The following is a 24861-nucleotide window of genomic DNA, read 5'->3' as shown; positions in this document are numbered from 1 at the left end:
AGATTAAGGGGTGAGTTTTGGGAAAGCACAGCTAAAGTGTCAAGAAAACACAAGACGTGTAAACATATATAATATTTACATTAGAATTATTAATGTGTGCTGTCCTTGTTAACACATATTATTTTACCAAGGACCAAAAACCTAAATGTGTTATTTAACAAAATTGGTAATGAAAATAAAATATGCATAACTAAACATTATACAACATTTCATTTATTTCCAAAAAATGCATCTTGGACTGATCAAGCTGATCAGCTGGAAAACCTGGTAATTTTTTTGGTCACAAACACCCAGGTTTTATCTTCAGTTAAAAATAAAAAGTTTCATACAGTTAACGATAAAAGGTGAAGAAAATGTCGGCCTCAGAATCGCTAATATTTGTTTCTAAGAGACTGGCACATTATCCATTTACATACATTTACATTTACAGCATTTACCAGACGCCCTTATCCAGAGCAACTTACAATCAGTAGTTACCGGGACAGTCCCCCCCAGAGCAAATTAGGGTTAAGTGTCTTGCTCAGGGACACAATGGTAGTAAGTGGGATTTGAACCTGGGTCTTCTGGTTCATAGGCAAGTGTGTTACCACCCTATATGTGGTAACACACTGTTACCCTATAACACCCTATATATAAAACCACCCCATATACCTCATATTACCCAAATTAAGCACTATGAAAAATGGCTTGCAACCACATAAAACATGACAATTTAAATTAATTTAACTTTATACCATAAAAGTTCTTTGCACCCTTTCTATACCTGTGCCATTTTTACATTTACAGCATTTACCAGATGCCCTTATCGAGAGCGTCTTACAATCAGTAGTTACAGGGAGAGTCCCCCCCTGGGTTAAGTGTCTTGCTTAGGGACACAATGATAGTAAGTGGGGTTTGAACCTGGGTCTTCTGGTTCATAAGTGAGTGTGTTACCCACTAGGCTACTACCACCCATTTTCACATTGTTAGCCGTTGAACCTTTAGTGGCAAAATATTTGGTTTGAATTCACACAAAGAACAGTCAGTTAAGCTAAACTAAACTTGCACATTTCAGCAGCAGAAGACCATTCATTTTATCATCTACATATAAGTGATTCCATCCACGAGACCGGGATCAACGCGGAATCGATGAGACGCGCCTCCTATAAATAGCCAAGATGTCCATCATTCATTGCTCAGTCATTATTGCGATTCAGCCAATCATCTGCTTCATCAAAGTAAGACTATTCCAGTTACTCGCCTGTTTTCTTGCCTTGTTGTATGTTGTATCCCCACCACGTATCAAAGTGGTCGGGTTTCGCCAGCCTCCTTGAGGCTCTCTGCACTGGGGTTTTTCATCTCCTACACGCACTCACTTCACTGTTCTGCACTTTTGTCGTGGCATGTAGAAGAGGTCTCAAATTGTAACTCTTCTCCAGAGTCTTGTAAGTAGGTAACGGCGTGGGTGTCCTCTGTCGTGTTTTGTGGACGTGCGTTAATTTACTGGAGATAAGATGTCCACTTCACTTCACATTGATAACCCGTTCCTGTGTAGTGTCAAGGCTGCAAAGGTTTTGTCTTCTTTCTGAGAGTGCAAGGTTCTTTATTAATAAAGAACAGGGCCCTCGAGAGATGAGTACTTTTACTCTTCCGCTCTCCTGTTCTGTTAACCTCTGTCAGGTGGGAGAACGCTCTGCCCAATCAGACACATTGATGAGTGCATCAATCGGAAATGCGCCCAATTTCGGCTTTCAAGACACCCTTTTAAGGTGCCAGTAGCCTAGTGGGTTAGACACCGGCCTATAAAGTCCCAGGTTCAAACCCCGCTTACTACCATTGTGTCCCTGAGCAAGACACTTAACCCCGAGTTGCACCAGGGGGGACTGTCCTTGTAACGACTGAGGTGCATCTGATAAATGGCATTAATGAAATTAAATGATTCTTTTCATGATTCTAAAAAACAAATCTCCCTAGTTTCACGCATTTACTAAAATGCTTCCTACACAAAATCACTTCCCAAATAAGGAGCCACCAAGAACATAATTAATACAATTCGAAACTTATTGTATTACTACAATATGTTTGAATAATTATGAGTATGGCATGATTATGAGCATGTACTGTGTACTGATAACAGTAACCATTAACACTGTATACCAATATACACCATCATCTATATTTAGTTCTGGAAACACTGCAATTTTTAATTATTACAGGTCACCTTACACCCAAGAATTAAAGCTAATTAACACTTAATTCATGTGTTTCGAATGTAGGGAATACAGTAGGGAATTCTGACCTCTGAAATGCATAAATACATGATAAATCGTACACAGAGCGATACACCTAAACATCCAAAACATTTGAAGAAAAAGCCTATTTTACGCCCACTTGCGTTGTGTGGGTGTGCGATTTTTTTAATGCCAATTATTCTCATAGTGACTGATGCTGCATCAGTAAAAAATGTGAAATCCCATTAGGAGATGATTATGTGTGAAAGTCACAGTCATAAACAGGGTCTGATAATCCTCTAACAGTGGGTCTGACAGCTCTTATAATACACCTCCGAAATCCCCTCACCTGCAGGCCGGGCCGCCGACCCGCCGCCCGTCTACCTTCACTCCTGCTGCTAAGTGCACAGTCCACAGCATGTGGATTACAAATGCATTCAAATCAGCCAGCTGCATGCGGCTTAGGAGCTACGTTTGGTTAATGCGTTAACACTAATGCGAACACACAGTTCGTATAAGGATGTCCAGTGACAGAACAAGCAGGTAAATTATTTTTCTGGCTGTAACTTCACCATCTATGCATCTCATTTTAACATGCATAGAGATCTCAAACAATGTAGTAATGCGTGTAATAATAATATTATGTCATTCATTTAAATAGTTAAAAAGTGAAAGTGAAGTGATTGTCACATGTGATACACAGCAGCACAGCACATGGTGCACACAGTGAAAGTTGTCCTCTGCATTTATCCCATCACCCTGGGGAGCAGTGTGTGGGGATGGTGCTTTGCTCAGTGGCACCTCGGGATTCGAACCGGCAACCTCCTGATTACGGGGCTGCTTCCTTAACCGCTAGGCCACCACTGCCCTAGTTTCAATGTATATGTAAAATGCAATAAAACTGCCTGAAATACAAGTTCCTGAAAGAGTTTTGTTAAAAATACAGACCAAAGCACTCCCATATATTTGTAAATTGCAGCAAAGGAGGTTTTCTCCTTTTAGAATGACTCTGTCCTAGTGAATTAGCATCGATTTGTACATGGAGAGATTTTAGCATTTCTATTCAGGACATTGAATTACAACCCATATGTATGCTGATGAGGCCATCCACATCGCTAGCAGAGGCAGTTCAACCTCTCGTCTGGATTCTAATTAGGAGTTAAAGGAGCACTGCTGCTATCTTATGGGATCCACTGGCAGACGGTCTGCAGAGGAACAGTCTTTAGAAAGCATTAAGCTGATCTGAGGTTTACTGTTGGTGGGAGCACAGTGTTTTTGACTGAATGGCGTGACACTGCCCCCCAGTGGCGAAGCAATAAAACAACAACTGATTAACCCATGCTTATTTCATGGGATGGTTTGATATTTAAATACCAACACGAAATGGCAATAAATAATAGTAAAAAAATGATAGACTCATCTTCCTCCTCATTATCACTGTTGGCCACAATGGTGCCCAGATTTGACTCCAGCATGGCGCTGCTGTGCTCAATCATTTACATTTACATTTAAGGCATTTGGCAGACGCCCTTATCCAGAGCGACTTACAACATGCTTACCATCGATGAAGAGATCAATTCCGGTTCACTAGGACCCCAACAATGAATACAACCTTTTTATTCACTCTGTTGTAGATTCTGTACACAAGTTCGACAATAAGAAGGTTACAAGTTAATCTAAATATTCTCTAAGGGGAAGGTGTTGAGCTGCTGTTTGAAAGTGCTCAGTGACTGAGCTGTTCTGACCTCGAGGGGAAGTTCATTCCACCACCGAGGGGCCAAGACGGAGAAGAGTCTAGATGAGCATCTTCCTTTTACCTTCAGAGATGGAGGACCAGGCGAGCAGTACTGGAGGCTCGGAGTATACGAGGTGCAGTGTGAGGTGTAATAATCATGGTCTGTGCCCCATTGCTCACGGTGGCAGTGGCCCACACTGTTCCCACACTGCGTGAACCTGTCTTCACCTTGGTGTGGGCAGTGGTGGCCTAGTGGTTAAGGAAGCAGCCCCGTAATCAGAAGGTTGCCGGTTCGAATCCCAGTCCGCCAAGGTGCCACTGAGGTGCCACTGAGGTGCCACTGAGCAAAGCACCGTCCCCACACACTGCTCCCCGGGCAGCCTGTCATGGCTGCCCACTGCTCACTCAGGGTGATGGGTTAAATGCAGAGGGCAAATTTCACTGTGTGCACTGTGTGCTGTGCTGCTGTGTATCACATGTGACAATCAATTCACTTTTTTAATTCACCTCCACCTCCTCTTCCTGAAAAATCCCAAGCATGTGATAGAGTTCATCCTTAATGAGGATACCTCTTTGCTAAAAAAAAATGGGGTGCCAATCCCTGCTCTGCCTCTTTGGTATCATATGTGTAATATCTGGGTGCTGTGGAAATAATTAACTACTTGACATAGGGGTCAAAACTTAATAAAGCTTCTTTTCTCACAAATATACTAACACTGGAATTATTACAAATACAGTCCACACACACAAAGTAATAAAAATACTACTTTCACCGGATAATGATTCTATTTTTGTCACAGTTTGGTACTCATCAGGCAATGTGGATATTTTCATATGTAATATTCAAATAGTATCACTTCACCACACGGGAGACTCTGGTGAAAGAAGTCGAGTACGGTATGTGAAATGTCTCCAAGAGCAAGTGGCTATTTTATTACTTAAGGGCGTATATCATGGTTTCAGCTCCTGACACTCCACTAGAGTCCCCTGGGTGGGTGAAATTTACTTTTTTGTTATGATGTAGGAAAATAGTGTCTGGGAAAACTAAGTTCTGCAGACAGCTTTATTGCTGGACTCCGTTCAATCTGCATAGTCTAATTTCAGCCCTTAGCATCTGCTAGCCCTGCAGTCTGAAAACTGTCTAAACTGACCAAAAGAAAAAAAAAAAAAAACACTTGCACACCTAGAAACACATAAAACGACTCTGTGCAAACATTGCATCACCCGTTTCCATTAGTCCCCGTCTCACTGAGACAGCCTGGTGGGCGTTCAGTGACGAGATCTCCCGCAACCGTTTATTTTCCTGAAATAACGCACTTCGAGCGTCACCGGACTCTGTGTGTGGAGTGTCTGCACGCCTGTTCACCTTCACCCCAGGGGCCTTGCATGTGGCATGTCCATACAGGCCTGGCCCTAACAAAGATTTAAGCGCTTTTACGCTTAAGCGCTTTTGCCGTTACCTTTAAAAACTCATAGATAGCTTGCCGATTTTTGGCCCTGTTGGCTTGCCGTAGTGGACAGGGAAGGGGGCGGCGCTCCACTGGCCTCATAGGAAAGTTATTTAACATCATTTTTTATTACTACTACTACCTAATAGGCTTTGCTGTGCAGGAAAATTCATGTGGGCTTCAATGTCATTTTAAGGCACATTAATACCAACTAGTCAACTTTTCTTTGTCTTCCTCCGTTTATGGCGCCCCCTGGATTGGCATTTGCCAATACTGCCTATGCCACGGGCCTGACCCATGGCTGGTGCGGCTGTTTTGCGGGCACACCGCCGTGTCCTCCTCGGGAGCGCTTCCAAACCCGCTCTTTTCGCTCCATTTCCATCCACCAGCCCCCTCCTTGCCTGTCTAATGGCCTTCAGTTCTCCTTCATCCGTCTCTCAGCACGTTTGAGCTAATGCGGAGAGTGGCGGTGTAGAGGCCGGTGATTGATGTGTGGTCCTTCTCTCTCTCCATGCTTGCAGGCTTTAATGTGGCCAACTGCTGTTACCGCGCCCAAAGCGGGTGTGCCTGACGCACACGGACAGACGCTCGTATCGCCCCATGAATGAAGCACATTAGCAGGTATGCCGCAAAAAGCCTGACCATCTCTCTAAAGACCCAGTGTGGTCAGTGGTCGGGGGAACACCCACATTTATCCAATCATGTGACCTTATTTTAAATCCCTAAGTGCAACGTGCGACTGTGAAACAGAAACTTGCACGTAAAAATACGTTTGATAAAAGTTGAAGCCTTGGCCAGACTCGGTTAAGGGAATGGAGAGAACCAGGCATGGAAATGGCAGAGAAGAAGAGTGACGGCGACAATCAGGCTAACAAACTGAAACACCAAAAGAGCCAATGGCGAGGTGATGGTGATTGCTGACATTTTACAAATGGCACCCCATCGGGGACTGTCAGAGTCGATGGCATCGTGGGAGATTGGTATCACCCAGGCTTAATCACATCAGATTAAAGCAGATCAGGTTACAGCCAGGCTGCCTGCTCCATCACAGACCCGGGACCATGCTAACCTCCATGGGGGTGTTAAAGACCCCTTGGCCTAGGAGATGATCCGCTCCTCGATCTAGGGACAAGGGGGTGCCCTAGAGTGGCAGGCGGAGGAGATGACGAAGCCTGACGGAGCGTCTGTCCCGCGTCGGCTGGAGGAACAGCTGGGCTCAGGCCACCGCAGACACCCTGGCTGGGAACGTGAACCCTGTCTGCTCCCTGACACCATCCACCGCCAGTGCCGGGTTCTGCTCCAACCCCAAAGACACAGTTACACAATCACTCACTTTCTATTTCCTCCTAATTTCCCCAAGAACAAGCAAATCAAGGGCAACAGCGCTAACGTAGTCCTTCGACAATGGCTAATGGCTTTGACATTCAGGTTGTCCGGGGTCCCAAAGACGTCAGTTCTACTCAACTTTTGTTGTAAGCACCAGACGGGGCTGCGCTTTCACCTAGAGATGTGCTAATAGGGAATTTGGAGCAGGAACCGTATTCAAAGTGTGGCCAGTCAGACAAGCGACCCACTGTACTGTACAATCTAGCGATGGCCCTGCAGGGGATCTGAAATCAATTAGGCCAGCGCCGCACCACAGAGCAGTGATTATGCACTCGGGCGGGGTTTTTTTCCCCCCTTCCTCCATCCTCTTCCAAGAGGTTAAGAAAGGAAACACTTCATGCTGCTCCAGTCCAAACCACTTCCACGCATCCCTCCGATCCTATCGCATTAGGAGCGTCAGAGCTGCGATCCAAACTGGCACAGGAGGAAACCAGCTCCATATTGTTCCTAATTGGTCATTTCCAGAGGAAGCCTTCATTTGCTAAAGCCACTTCCAGGGTAGCAGCCTCCCCCAGCTCTTCTGCTAGTCCACAAAACCCTGTCCCCACATGGGTAAGCCTTGATTGGCCTGTCCCCACTGGCGTGAGGTGATTGCCGGAGACACTTTGGCCATGCTGCTGGATTGTGAATTTGTGTTTTGCATTGGTGGGATGCGGAGGTATCCTAGGTGCTGTAATGAGTGGTGTTGTGTTAGGTAGACATTTCCATGGTGCCTTAACAGGATGGTCTTCATTGACTGCCGGACCAATCTTAATGACTTCAATTACAAAAGTAAAGAGCCTTCAAAGAGCTGTTCTGATAGTATATAGTATGTTGAATGAGATGAAATGAGTGTAAAATGGTAAAAATATAAAAACTAGACCATGCAATCCATATGTTAGGGGTGATTTGATAAAAATCTGTTCCTAAGGTTATGGATTTGGGGTAGTTGATTGTGTCTGGCCTGTGCACAGAGTCGTTCTTTTCACAGACATTGACGTGAATCAAATTGGAGACAAGGCTCATAAATATGGTCCCAGGACATTGGAATGGCGTTACACCTGGAGCTGAACCCACCGCTCCGGCCGCTTATTTAAAACACACCGAACGCACAAAACACATCTTCCGAACAACACATCAAGCATCCATTGTCTTTTGTTTTGTGCTTGGAGGGCGAATGTTATATTGTGCGGTTCTGCTGCCAGAGTATTAATGACCTGAGGGAACTCTCCACTCAATAAAGCCACAAAAACCAGAAGGCTCATCCACATGAAACACTGATCACTGCTTCCATAAGGCTGGAGCAGTCACTGAAGTTCGGAAAGCAGGCGTGAAGTGACTCGGATCTGAGGAACATCTTTGAGGAATTACATCACGGAGCAGTAGGACACAGCTGCTCACTCTGCCAAGTCCATCGGAGAACCGCTTCGGATAATGAAAGGCAAATGTATGGGGAGATGGTAGACACAAGTCCTGTACTGTAATGGGCAAAGAACTTTACCTGGACTCTAGAGTCGATCAAATTTCGTGTCTTCACAAAATGAAACCAACATTTTCCTACACACACAAAACAATAAGCCAAAACATTAAAAAATTAAAAAGTTTTAAACCTAATATTGTATAGATTTCCCTCAAACGTTCAGGCACGTTTCAAGGCGTCTAAAGATGTCCTGTGATATCTGGTACCAGGAAGCACACTATACTTTCTGACTAACTTTATGACCAAGTCTAGCATATAGGAAAAAATACAAAGTTTTAAAATTAGACAATCAAGTTATTTTTCTGCTAGGTAAAGAAAAAACATTCAGGTAGTAAATATGGCTGTCAGTGAGAGCAGAAGGTCCCTGTATTTGACCATTATCTGTGTCATGCGTTTCCATTGGAGTTCATCAAGACCATCATATTTGGTCACAGTTGGTGACGATATGTCAGCCAGCATATATTGTGTATTTGTGGGACACACTGGGGAGTCCAACTTGTCTGACCAGCACACAACACAATTGATTCAAATCAAAACCTCAATCATTCAGCATTGTTGGAGAATATCAATATTCCAGCCAGTCTTCCTCCAATAGAGCATCATACTAAAATCTCACAGATGCCTACCAGACAACTTCAATAGCTGACTGTCCTCTTACTGTATCTCACCACAATCCCAGGTGTCTGGTGTCAGTGGTCATAACACTGTGTTCGCTAAAATTACAAACTGCACAGTGGTCAGAGTCACTATCTAAATCAAGACACCAGGGCACATTATATGAATATCAGATTCACTTGTTCCACAGTAAGATTGCTTGAAATTAAAAGCAGGGATAATCGGCATTTTTGGTTTGGTACTTGCCATGGTCCTGAGATCACATTTTTTGTAATGTTTGCAGATGGCCTGTAAACAAAGTGTATTATGAACAAAAAGGAAACTGAAGGAAAACGGAGGAGGAATGGGGAAGGTGAACTGCATTTGCATGTGTAACTGACAGGAGGGGATTGTCCAGAATCAGGAAGTAGGCGGTGCTGTCAAACACTGCTATGGGCTTAAACGGTCACTTCTGTAAGAAATAATGACACTCCAACAAAAGGGTCCGAGTCACAGGAAGCAAGTTAGCAGTTCTCTCCATGTTCAACGTTCTGATACAGGGCAGTGAAAATGGATCCGTAGGAAAGGAATTTTAAGAAAGCACAAATCTTTTTGGGCTCAAGGTAGACTGAGTTTAGATAATAAATGTCATATCCACGTGTTCTTAAATAGATTAAGGACAACATGTTTAAGTGACACTATAAAGATGTTAAATATTGTTAGTGTCCTCAGAGTCCAAGAACAAACTAACACACCAGCCACAGCTGGTGATGGAGCCCTACCTCCAGGCCCTAGTGAGGAAACACCTGCAGGTGGCCAATGGGAAGCCAGTGTCCAAGGCCAGGTCTGGGGAGCCAATTGAATTAATGTGCAAAAACAAATGACTCCATCAGCACGTCCAGGCAGTACCTGACGCTGGCCTGGGATAACACCGCTGCCCACTGCCCCAAAGATTCATGGGAAAACACGCCTGGTCACAGGTCAGCAGCATCTGATTATGGAGGTAATAGAGTGTTCCTGCTGCCAAACTGAGAACGGCTGTTTAAAAGTGCACATTAAGGTGGCTTTTGGGGCGACACATTGTGGGAATGTTTGGTCTAATTGGAGGCGACGGTAGTCAATACACATCCAATGAATGACAGGCCCGGCGTAATACTGTCTCCAATTTCAGGATTACCCCGATAATCATGCCAGCGATTTCCAAAATCCACAACGCTCTGGCATTAGTGTCTGAGCCCCGCACATGAATGTCTGAAACCATTAGGCGCTGCGCCTCTTTTTTGGCATGGAGATGCATGTGAACCCTGGAGGACAGCAGCAAAACCAACAAAAGTCAATAAGGCAGCGGACGTAAATTACAGCTTTCCCAGGAGTAGAGACGTCACTCAAATGGCGGGACAGGACAGCCCGCCATTCAAAGGGGGAAAATGTGTGTGTGTGTGTGTGTGTGTGTGTGTGTGTGTGTGTGTGTGTGTGTGTGTGTGAATTGAACTCCTCCAGTGGCTTGTTGCCTTCGCAGTGTGACAGTCAGCGTGTGCCAGCAGTGTGGGGGCAGGGATCCCTCATGTATTCCCACTTTGTTATATGTAACTGTCTCAGGTTCATCCACTGTTCCAACCGACAACACAAGGCCCCCATAAAGGCCACTGACTGAAATAGTCATATATCAGCCATCAGACATCAGACATCAGCGGTGGCTATATTTACAAGTGTTGATTCCCATCACCCAGCAACTGAGGCTTTCCTTTTGCACCCACAGCTCACCACCAACACACCCCCACCACTTTCAATCTTACCCTGATTCTCTACAGACCCCACGCTCCCAATCAAGCCCCAAACCTCATCATCCTCTCATTATACACACCCCCCCCAACACCGCCTCAGCTGCTCGACCCTCTGCCCAGCATGGCGGGAGCACAGGCTGTGGGGAGTGCGGGGGGTATTATCCTCCCTCCGGGCTACGTCCACACAGACACTCCAGACTCCATGATTTCAAACGATGTGCGGAATGCCCTCCAGCAGCTTTCTAAATCTCTGACAGGGCAAGAGTTGCGCTGAACAGGCTGTGCCACATTCTGGAGAGGGCACAGACAGGACCACAGCGGAGGAAGTTCATCCACAATAATTCCGTCCCTGCCGCTGTCCGGCGGTGACCATGGTGAGAGGATCGCCTACCGGCTGCAGGGCCACAGGTTATCAGCTCTGATGGCTTTTACCATCAGGGGTCACCATTTGATTCCCTTAATGAGCACTTGTTTTGGCCAGTGACTTTGTAAAGCGATTCAGTATGAAACTGATGCTTTTGCCCATTCAGTTTGGGGCAGCGGTGGCCTAGTGGGTAATCGGAAGGGTGCCACTGAGGAACCCTTGTTCAAGGTACCGTCACCAACATACTACTCCACGGGCGCCTTTCATGGCTGCCCACTGCTTACTAACATTTCATTATGTGTCACTGTCCTGCAGTGTTTTACAATGACAATCACATCACATTCAGTTGTCTTTTTATCTGACTGATGGACATTTTATCTGACTGATTATGCCCAGTTTACAGCATTATAAAAGGTTTTTGACAATTTGGTCAAAAAAACATTCTGCTAATGTTTCTCGACTAATTAATTTTCCTATTTTTAATTAGCAGAGAACAAAGGGAATGTTTGCTACTCACAAGAACAACTAATAAGACATGTGAGATGCTTCAGCGATGGTAAGTCGTTTCTGCAGAAGAAAACGATGATGGGAAACGCAGATGCTGTGTCTTGGGTGTAATGATGTCTCACCGAATTTTCCTCCTCCTCCTCCTCCTCCAGCTCCCTCTGCTGCTCCCGTTGCCTGTTGGTTTTCATGTCTGTGGCTTCTGTGATCAGGTCCCTCAGGATGGTCACCAGCTCTGCATCCTTAATAAAGGGATGCTGCAGGAAGAAAAAGATGGAACAGGAACACTATGTTGAGATATTGCCCACATATCTTGGCATCGTAAGATATATATGGGACATTATGGGATGTCGAATAGCATCATCTACATGATGAACGAAAAGTTTCCATGGGCCACAGGATAAACTGTTAACGTGATTACATACATATACGAGCAGATCACATTTTTTCCCCTTTCATTTTAATCCTTACTGACTTCATTTAATCATGTTCTGGGAACACTTGAGTTTAGAGCTCATTCCGTGTCATTTGTTAGATGAAACATGCCAGGAAAACTTTACAAAGTGAATGCAACTCACGCGCAGCGTTATGCTACTGCTACTGCGACTGTCCAGACTGTAGCTATGCAACTGCTGCTCGTGTTGACTCAACACCAGAGTCAAGTTCTTATAATGCTGCGATCCCTGAATACAGCTTAGGAGGCGGGAGCGCCATCAATCACACCGAAGGAGGGGAGGGGCTGGAGCTCACCCACGGGGAGGCAGGTTATTAAAAAACTCTTGAAGCGGTGCTCTGAAGCTCGGGGCCGCTGTAGAAATGGAAACCGGCGCAGTGCTTCTTCATCAGGGCGCGAAAGGCATCCCACCCTGGAGCGCTTTCCGGAAAGTGCCCAACCTCTTTTAATCAACGGCTCACATCAAACCCTGATAGAGTCGGGCTTCATCAGCTTTGATTGGCAGAAAGGGCACAGAAATGCCCATTCCACGCCATGGAACATGAACAACGTGGCAAATTAGTCCCTCCGCCACTATCAAAAGCCGCTTCCTCCCAATTCATTCATTCCTTTAAATGAGCATCATCGAGAAACGGCTATTCTTACGGAGCAAACATCACGAGACTTTCCACTGGCTCCAATCGCTGTGAGACGTCCACCCCGACGGTCTTTGTTTTCCTTACAGTCATAATCTGTAGCCAAATTCAACACACAAAAGCCGAGACATGAAAAGTGATGGTCCATAACCTCACTGTGCCTCCCTGGGGAGCGTGATACTGGATCGTGTGGACAAACGCAGCGGCGATAGCAGCAATAAAAACACGATGGCTCATTTTTACTGCTATGGACTTCATTAATAAATGTGCTAACAGTCAGTATTTTGTCTTGGAAAACACAAACACACACACACACACACACACCTGTAGAAGCTGGGTGGCTGTGGCCCTCCGTTCTGGATTCTTCGCCAGGCACTTTCTGACAAAATCTGTGAACTCATCTGTCCACAGCTCAGGCTTCCGGAAGGTTGGCGGGGGGGGGTTTGTGGGAATCATGAAAATTGCCTGAGGTGAAGAAAAGCAGAAAACAGAGAAGGGAAACAATAACATGACATGGGCCTGTAAGAGAGAGGGAGAGAGAGAGTGAGAGATGGGGCAACGTGATCAGAGAAAGTAAAAAAAAAAAAAAGAGAATGAGAGCCCACGGTGCCGCTGGTCCAGACAAATAAACACATCCTTGTGGAAGCGAGGTACTCTATCGGACTGTAAATCTGGCGAACAAATTTGGAGGCCTTCTAGGATTTCTGCCGTGACTGAGATCCAGGAAACAGGCCCATCTGCTACCAATGGAGCCACTTCTCCTCCATTTCCTCCCAGTAAAGGGCACCACGAGCCCATCACTCTGACTCGCTTTATCCGTTTAATGGTCTCACTTTTTCTCTCAACCTTGCTGACACAGAGGAGAACCTACAGACGGAACACAGCTAGTGGTCTGGTCGTTTCAACCACACACAACCCAAAATAGCCCCATGTTTCCCTGTGCCTCATCTGATACCGTATCAGAAAAAGTTGCCTGGAAAAAGTTAACACCCATGAAATTAACTTACAGGTCTGGCAAGGTCCAAATCCTCAACAGAGGGCACCTTCCACAAAGACACAGGATATTGATATTGTGTGAATGGACCCCATATTACAAAAGATATTCCTTCCTTTGGTGTTCTGATAACTGCAGTAGAGATGGTAAGATGCTATTAACTCTGCTTTCTTCCTGCAGTATATAGGACCTAGTGCATGGGGCAAGTTCATTAATGTAACATTAATCATTTTGTACGTATGTATTTACATAACTCATTTAAACAAAAAAGAACTGCTCTTGGAGTGGAGGAACTAACTACCAAACAGCCCTTTTTGTTGCAGATTAAAAGCTCCACATCGATACATAACATGCCATCTCCTACCTTTCCATTGCCGCTATTTTTTACCTTCATGGCAGCTTTGTTCACTAATGTCATCATTAAAAGCCCCTTCATGAGATGCTCATTAACATGAGTGAATGATAATGAAGTGTTCAGCATGAACCTTCAGGACTGTTGGAAACCATCCCCATTGTCTAACTTGAGGTGGTGGAGAGATGCTGCCATCACAGCAAAAGCTCCTTGCTTTGGAGAGACGCATATGTTCAACTTGTTGACTTCACATCTGACATCAGTTCCTATTGGCTTCCAACAGCTCACAAAGATCCTCCTGTATGGTTCCATTTGGCTCCAAGCTGCACAGAAAAATGCCTGTCCTTCTAGGTCAAACGTGACAGATCAAGAGCATACTTGGGTGTTAATTTCAGGACCTACTGCCTGGAAGGAAAAAACTCACCGTACACATTTTTAATGGAATGCATATTAAGCACAGACACACAAATGAGCCTGGCCTGCCTCGACCAACACAGCTGGGTCAAGAACGTCAGAAGCGAACTGGCAGTGACAAGCTCCCATGCCCAAAATAGACTTTCCACTCCGCATCCAACACCCTGCCATCCCAAAGTCATCTCGCCGGTAAATAAACCTCGCTTCTTGTGCTGCGTCTGACCCAGACAGGACCCGCGCCGGCCATATTTGTCTACCTCACTGACGGAAAGAAAAACAGGGCTGGCCCAGGCGCAGGTGGCGACTCCGGCACGTGTGACAACTGTAACCCCGCGCTCACCGAGCATCCCGACATCTGCAGGCTATTAGGAGTTCTGCCCTTGGCTGAGGTGAAGGGTGTGTGCTCGCGAGGAGGCTGAGGTGGGGGCCGGGCCGCATTTTCGGGAGGCAGGCCGGGTGGGGTAAGATGAGGGGGCAAATCTAGCGCCCCTTTTTTTCCCCAGTAGTCTCAGTAAAACCTCTGAAGAATCCTGCCCCTAACCCCAGTGCGCGTAGGCGGCCAAAGCCAAGAATAGCTGAGGCTTTTGAAACGAGTTAACTAATCAGAGCTCATTATAGCCGATGTCTAGCCAGAAGACAAACACAGGATCACAGGAGGACTCAGAGGCTGAAGCCGAATGACAACTGAACCGCCGCCACCACCGCCCAGCCGCTGAGGCCTGGCCACTGCATTCGCGCCAGAATTTCAGACTCGGTTCCCGAAATCATTTTCAATGCCACATAGTGACATAACAGTGAGGTTATCTTAGGTTGTGTGGAAAAACAGCTTGTCAGAGATAGGGCAAAAAAAAGTAGTATTGAGCTGTCTGAAGTCAACCCAACAACAGTGACAGCAGAGGTTTATGGTTGTCTGAGGTACTGTGGTAGATACGGTGGGTCGACATTTCACAAGAGAAGCACTTTTGAGATTCAAATAATTGAGTTAGAGCCTGTTGAATCAACCTTATAGATGGGTTAGCTATAGGGGTGTTAAATATACTGCAAATGTAAATAATATGGTGCTGGCTCAAGCACCACACCAGCCTTAGATATTTTATTTAATCATATGCAATTTATCTTAACGTTTTTGGTGTCCACTAGTTCAGTCTGTTAAAAGACAATACAGTTAAAATTCGGTTCAGTCCCCAGATCACAGATGCACAGCATCTTGTTTATCAGCTCTGTTTTTACATTTACAGTGAACTGTAAAATATCACAATATGTACGGTATGCACCATTGAAATGCATGTAGGCTTATTGTCATATACATCTTCATTCAAACAGCTTCTTCCCCACTTTTTTAAACATAACTAGTGAAGGTGCTTTCAGGGTCAGACTTGGCGTGTTCAGCAGCTCGGGGTTGAACATGGCAACTAGCATTCACATGTTCAGCTGCTAGTGAGCTGCTGATATGACCCCTGGTGCCAACACTGTTGCAGATCTGCGAATCTGACCCGTTATTATACATCTTTGTGAAAAATGCAATCGTTCCACATAGGAAGTGAGTTGCTACCTGATGAGTGTTTGAAGCAATGGAAACAGCACAATGACACCAGAGGGCTGCGGGTATCTTTTAAAATCATATCAGTAGGTTCCACACATGAGTAAAAGAGTTGCTCTTTTCTCCTCCCACATTCTATTCTTCAGCAGCACAAGGCGCACTGGGTATATACGGAGTTAACAGCCCCAGTAAAAAAAAAAAAAAAAAAAGAAGAAGAAGGTCCCGCTGATAACCTGCATAACACAGGCAGCCATGTGCGGGGAACGAGGTGGCAACATGGCCTCCGGTCGGGTGATTTGACGGATGGCGAGTTCAGCTCGGAGTACCCTTTGAGCCGAGTCTTTCCTCTGCCCTTATCGCTGCAGATAATAGACGATTACTAGCTAGTAGCTATCTGCCCATAGATAAAAATACAAGTAATGCCTTTATTAGCCAACCTTTTGCCACTTCCAGAATTGCCAGTTAGTATGATATTCAGCCTATAAAACAAACCTTTGTCCCCAAGATGTGATAGTCAGTCAGAGGCCATTAGAGTGCTGTTTATAGGATGGAGGAGGATGATGGGATACATGCATCTGTTACCCTTTTTCCCAAAAAAGCTATAATGACACAGTGAAGCAATAGTGCGTGATGTCTGGTGAGCAAAAGAGGCCATGATAATCATCAGCACTCTCACTTGCATCGATGGCTAGGACACCATGTTTCCATGGCAACACTGATGGGAAAGTAAGCAACAAACGGCACCTTATGGCGTCTTCCTGAATCTTTATCATTGACTGAGACGTCCAGGCAGCAGACACTCACACACTCACACACACACACACATGTCTCTGTGTACAGCGCCTGTAGGATAATGAACGCCACTGCTCGCCAGTCTGACGCCTGCCACTGTAGGCCAGCGGCCACTTGGCACAGTGGTTGATGGGAATGGCTGATACGCCACGGCGCCTTATCTTATCGTCCCCATCGGACAGTGCAGGGAGGATCTCCGAGACTGGAAAGATAAGATCGTTTTATGCTTCCTCCGCCGCTCTTTGGCAGGTCATAATTGCCCTCCACGCCCAGCTGACCCTGGGACAAGATACACAAGCAGCGCCTGGGTGCTTGGGGAACGTGGAGGGGATGAGGGGAGTAAACACACACACACACACACACACACACACAAAAAAATCCCCCTGAATAATAGAGTTTAACAGGCTGCATGTGGACCTGTGATTTGTTGCAATAAACCTCACAGCTGAGAATATGTCCCAGAATTCAGCTTGTGCTGAGACCCAGAGCTTGATTTGTTCACAGTAAATGTCATTGGCTAATGAAGGTTCAATTGTCAGTAACATAAAAAAAAACAAAAAAAAAAACGTCAATTTCACCGGATCCCTGCACGTACACATGTTCACCACACAGAGTAACCATTAGAGGGCACCACAGCCAGGTAGTATTTCTTCAGCAGCGTAAAGGCAATCATAAAAAAAGCAGTGCAGCATCAACGTAATATAACTAAAAGTAAATGCAGTTGTTTCAGAGATAAGCTGAGCTACTAGACAACCACAGAATGGCACACCTGACATGAGGGGATAAAAACCGTCATGATAACAAAATGAGCTCTGTCCATCTGTCATAAAATCAGCCCTAAATCGGACATAATAAAATCATTAAACAAAGGATCGCTATGGCACACTAGTGGATTCATTAAATCACCTTCAGTCATGTTACTTTCAGTTGCACTGAGAGATCATCTTCCTTCCCTCTCCAAAGTACTAGATGTTGTTGCACTGCACCAGTACCGGGTGATTTTAATATTTCTTTTAACATTTTTTTTAATCCTCTTCACTTGCCCAGGGCTCAGACATTGCAACAACTTTGCCCACAAAGCCCAGATTTTTTTCACCACAAAGCAAAAATAATTTTCCAGTCGTGAAAGAACCTTGAGGACGAGGCTGGATGAAGACTGGTATCTCCACATGCTGCGATACTCGTACAGGAAAGAGACGTGCGAGAGGCCATGACCCTTTCTAGTCAAACCATTGCGTCATTATTACAGTCACCACTGAGCATGAGAATGCACCCGAATCAGCATAGCCCCTCATTCAGGGAATCATCTGACCTGGACATGATTTTGTGAATCGTGCGAGACGCTGGGTTCACACCAGGAACTGGCGACCACCCTGCTGCAAGCACAGATCCTCATCCCACTGCAGAACAGTTGGGAATGGAGAGAGGAGCACAGAGGCAAGCGTCTGGAGCAAAGATGGTGGACAGTGGGAGAGGAGCAGAGCTCCACAGCCCAACTCTGGGAGGCCTGCAGGACCAGCTCCAACTAAAACAGTCCTCCCCCCTGCCTGGAACCCATCTTACTTTATTGTGAGGCAAAGGTCTGCAGCAGCTGGCACTGCAAGGTCCGAAGCTGGAATAATCTTATCTCCCATCAGCTATAAATATTTGACGGGGAGAGAGGGAACGAGGGAGACAGACAAGGGAGGAGGGTGGCCTCTTCTTTTCTCAAGCTCCAGCGACAAACGCACGCAGATCTCCAAGAAAAAGATCATCTTGTTACTGAAGAGATACGATTTGAGATAAATGTCGAAATTATATTCAAAAAGAATAAATTAGAGGGAGAAAAGAGAATGTGTGTCCACATTTTTCAATTAAATAAATTTTGGTTATGAGCATGTATGACCAGTGGAAAATTCGTAATATCTAATTATATTCTGCCAAATCTGAAAAATGGCAACTCAAATCAGCCCAAATTGCACTACAGGTATAACGAAAGGTATGAATGAAGAGTGTCTCGTAATCTGCCGAGAGATTTATGAATAGTGCCACGTCATGTTCTGTTTTGAATTTCCACCACTTAGCCGGCCAAGGCAGAAGTGAGGTGCTGTGTGGAAAAAATAAATGAAGCACGCTGTGCTGTTTAAAATGCAATTATGTATGGTATGATATCCTGTTTGTGCCGACCTGGAGCCATAAATCTTCCGGTACTGACAGACTGCTGGGTGTGAAAGTGGCATTGGCAGGAATGAAATGACAGTAGGAGGCATGATGATGATGATGATGATGAATACATACTACACTGACTTTTGGTGCAGTATTCCACTGCAAAACGTCTCCAGGAAATTATCTTTTTTTTTTATTGTACAGCTGTTGCAGAAATACCATAAAAAACATTTGGAATGCGATAACACTGGTAGCGAAATTTTACAGGGGCATCTGGACATTTAATCACCAATTAACTACTGTAAACTGTTATCTTTGGGTGAGAAGCACCTTTGAACACTATCACCACCGAAGAGTCACAGACAGAGAGTGGTAAAGCTATAAAACCAGCGAGGTCTATTCGGCCCGGGCGAGATACAGGCCTCGGCGCTGCGGAGGTGAAGGCCGCCCCGCGGCCAGAGAGGGAGATAAGAGGATGTTTTGGGGTCGACCCGCCGTGTTCACCGCACATGGTTTCTGAAGGCCAGCCCGCGGTGGCGGCCTTCAGGCCTCTTCTGAAGCGGGGCCTGTTATGCAATGTGACAGTAAAACGCCGGTCGTAAACTACTGTTTATGCTTGGCCATAAAAGAAAGGTGCGTTTCCTTTGCCTGTTTACGGCCTCCGTATCATCACCTGCCCTCACACAGGCTTTTTATAAGGCGGCTTGTTAAAAATCAAATGCAAATGTTAGTCAATTAAAGAGCAAACATAAGCCACTGGGTTATTTTGTGCATGTGGAACGAGTTGGTTTGAGGTTCGCTGCCCTGTGACGTCGAAACCCGTTCCGGCTCCCGCTGGCTGATCTAGTGCCTTGTTTGATCTAACTTGGCATTGTACAATCACATTTTTATCAAGGGGAGCACTGACGGATGGCTCTAGGAGTATAGCAGTAAATAACAAGCGTATGATAAGAACGCTGATAGCACTGGTATCTGTCTGGGTAACTACTAACAGTCTCCACAACACCACCGTCCGCCCTGTTGTAAGGTACACCCCATAAAACATCTTAATGTTGCTGTGCTCGAGCATTAAAAACAAATATGCCCTCGAGAGGACTTCAGCGTCCACCAGCAAGGTGGTCACTTTCCAGACCAGACAAGTCGAGTTAAATTATACAAGAATAATTGTACCATTATAACCACCTGCCTCGCATTGAATAGGTAACCTTCTTGCTGCCAAATCAGCCCTGAGCTGTCGAGGTTTGGACTTAACTGGACCTCTAAAGGTGTGCTGTGGTTTCTGGTACCAATTCTGGATCAGTTTTTCCCCCCAACAAAGCTTCGAATGGAGGCAAGGTCAACAGCTCAGAATTATGTTGTGTTGCCCTTCTTCAACCATTTTGCAGGTGGCAAGGTACGTCATCCTGCTGAAAGAGGCCACTGTCATGAGGGGATACTGCTTCTATGAAGGTGACGGTAGGTTCCACGTGTGCACCAATGAGGCTTGGCCACCCAAGGTCCCGTTCACCGGTAGAAAGATGGTGAAGGACCTCAGCCACCCCAACAATGGACTGTTCTCTCTGCTGCGATCAGGGAAGCACTTCCGCTCCCTGAAGTCCGGCACAGAGAGACTGAGGAGGAGCTTCTTCCCGCGGGCTATACGAGCGCTCAACCACAACAGTACATAGAACTCCAATACACTCCAACACTGTCACTCTCAACCACTCTGGACTCTTTGCACAAACTCACTTTGCACAAACTAGTTTGCTTGGCGTGTATACAAATACTTTTTATGCAAAGGAAGTCTGATTACTGACAGCGATTGAAGCAGCCATAACTGCCTGAAATAAAGAGGTCTGACCCGTCCTCTGAAGGTGAAGCCACCAAGTCACCACGTCTCTGAAATGACTGGAAAAGTGCAGACCCACAGGAAAAAATGCATGCATTCACTCTCAATCAACCAGCATCTAAGTGAGAAGGCTAACGCATACAGACACGAGTCCAAGAAAAACAGGACGGGGCATTAAAAGTGTCACGGTGCAATTAGAAGTGCATTAGGAAGCCTTGCAAAACCCCCAGGACAGCCTCCGCGGTGCAGAACCCCACTTCCTCCGGTGAGCCCGCTCAGACTGAGTGAGATGGTGATGAAGTACCGACAGGCCGGATGATTTAATACAGCTCGCACTTAACAACAAAGCACGGGCGGGTCGGAGAATTGGACCTCTCTTCAAAGCCGGGGATAAACACTTGCAGAGAGGCATTCTTCTGAGCGCCGATCACCGAAGCCGAGGGGGACAGGCAGGGGGGGAGAAGACGGAAAAAAGGGAACAAAGAAGGCAACCTGTCCGGTGTTGTGACATAAAAGGAAACGCGATGTCCACTTCTGAGCTCTTGGGTTTCGGTTTTATTGGACGGCCCCAGCTCTCCCTCGCTATGCTTCCTGGGCAGAGCGTGCTCCTCTGTTGATGTTAGCATTAACGCTAATCGAACGCAGGGCGTCAAGTCCTTCCACGGGTCCCAGCGACCCGATGCACACGACACAGCTGCTGATCCAAGGTGGGGGCGAGTCTGAGTTCCGTCCCCATCAACAGGAGGGGCTACGCTGACCTGGGAGCTGTCCGGGAACGGTATACCGTGTTAAGGATTCTGAACACATGTGGTACTGCAGTCTGTTCTTTAATAAACAAGTCAAATTTGTCACGATGTCACTGTCACGATGGCTGGACGAGGAAGAAGGACGCATACGCACAACGCCACGAGACAGGGCTTTAATACATGGTAGACAGGACAAGGGGAACATCACCAAACAATAACCCGAGGGAGAACAGACACAAACAGGGCAGCTTTATACCATCATACACAGGCGAACACGATGAGGAAACATTACACAGGACCAACATGAAACTCCGGACCCGGAGCAACCCCTGCCGGACCGGATCATGACACTAATGAGCGGAGAAACACATTCTGTCGTAAACGAACAAACGTGCGTCAACCAGCAGACTGCTTCTGTGCCAACACCTCACAAGCCGATCCTAAGTGTGAGAGAAGTAAATAGGAGGGCGGCATAGTTATTACAATACATCACCGCGCCGTTAACATTAGATTAGGCTGAGGTCTTTATTTACACTCACTGATAGAGCGTGTGGTTCGGACTCAACGCCGCAACGAAGAACCAACAAACGCAAGCACATTTTCCACGAGATCCACGCTGTGCAACGGCACATCAAAATTACCCCACAAAAATATACAAGGACTCAAAAACCTAAACAGCGGGTTGTCCACAGACTGAGAAGGCAACACACATACAGTGGTATTTTTCATTCTAATTGTTTTACCAGGTCCCTCTGCTTATTCTGACAATGATTAATCAAAGAGGCCTGAGCCAACCATCAAATGAGGCATGTTTCGCATTTCCTCTTCTGTTGGATCCATCCCTATTACCAGTTAATTGAAACCTTGTTCAGGAATGCCAAAGTCACCGTTTCCACCCATCTTATACAAATTAGACTGAAATGAATCCTTCCTAAATGGGAAGTTCTAGCCGGGTGACCTAAAGTGCTACTTGAATTCTGGGAAGGACACCCACACTGACAGATGCCAACGAATGGGGTGCACAGAGGACGGTGGGGTGGAAAAGTGCACAGAAGCAGCACAGATCCTGAAACAAGCTGGCGGAAAACCAGCTTCGCTTTCCAAATGCATGACTATGTAGTCTTAGAGCTCAGCTTTTAACAGATGTGAGATTGGCATTCACCGATCTCACATCAAGTCCACATTCTGCATCCCTTCCAAAAAGAATGTAAGAAAGAAGGTAGTAAGCTACCAAGCTAAATTCCTTTTGTGCCACCCAGGAGATATATACGTGAAACCAGAAGTCAGCACTATAAACAGTGGCTTCTTTTTAAAGTGAAATTGTCAACATGTGACACACCACAGCACGACACTCCGAACACAATGCATTAAACCCATCCTGAGAAATTGGTGGGCAGCCATGAAAGGTACCCCAGGGAGCAGCAATAATGGCTCCGCTTCCTTGCCCACTAGGCCACCACTGCCAATATTCAGTATTAATAGTTTATTGTGGAAGTAATTATATGGACTTTGAGATGTATTGGACATGGAATGTGTGTCTGGGTCCTAGAGGTGTTGAGGGGTTAAGGATAATGCCACTATCATTGGTATGATCATTAAATCTTGATATAAGATGAAAAATAACAATAAAAAAATGAAAGTCAAAATCAGTCATAACAAAAAAAAAAACAAATATTTCAGTATGTCTTAATGTACCTACCCTTAATGTAATCTATCCTTTAAGTGAAGGTTCTCTGGTTTCCTCTCGCCGTCCAAAGGCACGTACACTAAGTGAACTGTGCATAAGTACAACTCTCCACGCTGTCCCAGTGTCCTGATATGGTCTCCGGCGATCGAGACCTGAGCAGGACTACGCCGTTACAGACAGTGAGTGAGTGAGGTGCCACTGTAACAATTACGCGCAAACCTAAATTAATTGTGAGTTACAAACTTTATACAAGTCTCAAGTTCAAATCACATACAGAATTCCCTGAGTGTACAGAGTGCTGGCTCATTAAAAGAAAATGGTTGTAACCGAATACTCCGAACAAATAATAAATTATTAAATAATAAATCATATTAAATAAGCCTTGCATTGAATATCAAATTGATTTTACACTACCCTTGTAAATTAATGACCATGCTTTTTACAAGTGGACAAAAAAGATTTATTGGCCTTATATAGTAAATCTCCTGGATCACCTGACAGCTCATTTGCATGTTCAGAATTAGACAGTTCCAGGTAGAGGTGCATACTTATATGATGCCAAATAATGATGAGCTTTGTTTTTTTTTTTTTTTTCTACATATATACAATACTGGGCAAAGGTTTTAGGTGGTAATGAAACCAAGTTTTTCCATCTTCCCAACAGTAACTCTAAATTTCCTCAGGAAGGGAGCATTAAAATGTTGTGTTAAATACAAATACAAATGATTAAAAAGTGAAAGTGGCAATAACTTCTGCTACAAGAACATGGATCTGTGAATGAAAGCTGTGTCTCTATAAAAATAATGTAAACAATTTTGTCACTGACTTATCTTCCATAACCAGTTAGTCCCACTCAGGCTTGTGGCTGCCGGCGCTCATCCCAGGACATCAGTGACAGGGCAGGGTACCAGCCCGCTGCAGGGTGCACACACACACATCAATCCATCACTTACACCCCGAGGAAATGCCAACATAAGGAGAGCATGCAAACTCCACACACAAGGTTGGAGCAACATCGCCCAACCGCCACGCCACTGTGTGGCCTGGGTTATTTCTTACATTCACAAAACACTCACCTATGAACCAGAAGACCCAGGTTAAAACCCCACTTACTAGTATTGTGTCCCTGAGCAAGACACTTAACCCTCAGTTGCCTAAGTAGTCCCTGTAACTACTGATTGTAAGTCGCTCTGGATAAGGCCATCTGGTAAATGCTATAAATGTAAACGTAAACAGAGCTTGTGTTTTCATTGGTTGTATTGGTGCCTAAGACTTTTGCACAGTACTGTATTTATTCAAGAAATGCCAAGTAGCTAAGTCAAGTCAAGGAATGGGTGAGACGTAAACTTGTCCAGTAACATCACTGCTGTAGAACTAATCTGTGACTGATCAGCCAGTCATTGGTGTTAATGTAAGATAACGATAAAGGTAAAAATATACTTGAGGTCTGTACTGGTTTTAAAAGTCAACCCCCATTAAAAAATATATAAAAATAATAAAAAACTCAAAACATATATTTTAGTACGTCTTAATGTCTCTACCCTTTGAGTGAACCTCCAAAAAAAGAAATCCCATCATGGGGAAATAAATGTGGAATAATGATATATGATTGACATAAAGCTTGGCTAGACCGCGCTAATGACCACCAAAACCTTCACGTGGCTGAAGAGTTCTGCGGACCGGCCAGTGACAGAATGTCACTTCACAACTCGATTGAGCTCCTTCGCGGCCCGGCGGGCGAGGGTGCGAGAGATTTACGGCGCAGCGCGGAGCAACAGCTGGCCGCCTGG

At 45.4% G+C, this 24861-nt stretch overlaps 1 pseudogene; it reads right to left on the bottom strand.

Annotated features, from left to right (window-relative positions):
* The window catches only part of LOC114789832 (serine/threonine-protein kinase 3-like), a 55841-nt pseudogene that overhangs the window by 23631 nt on the left and 7349 nt on the right, over positions 1-24861 (bottom strand).

Source organism: Denticeps clupeoides, chromosome 5 (genome assembly GCF_900700375.1).
Source record: "Denticeps clupeoides chromosome 5, fDenClu1.1, whole genome shotgun sequence".
Taxonomy (NCBI): Eukaryota; Metazoa; Chordata; class Actinopteri; order Clupeiformes; family Denticipitidae; genus Denticeps; species Denticeps clupeoides.
The sequence above is the reverse complement of the archived record's forward strand: the minus strand, read 5'-3'. Positions and strand labels throughout refer to the sequence as shown.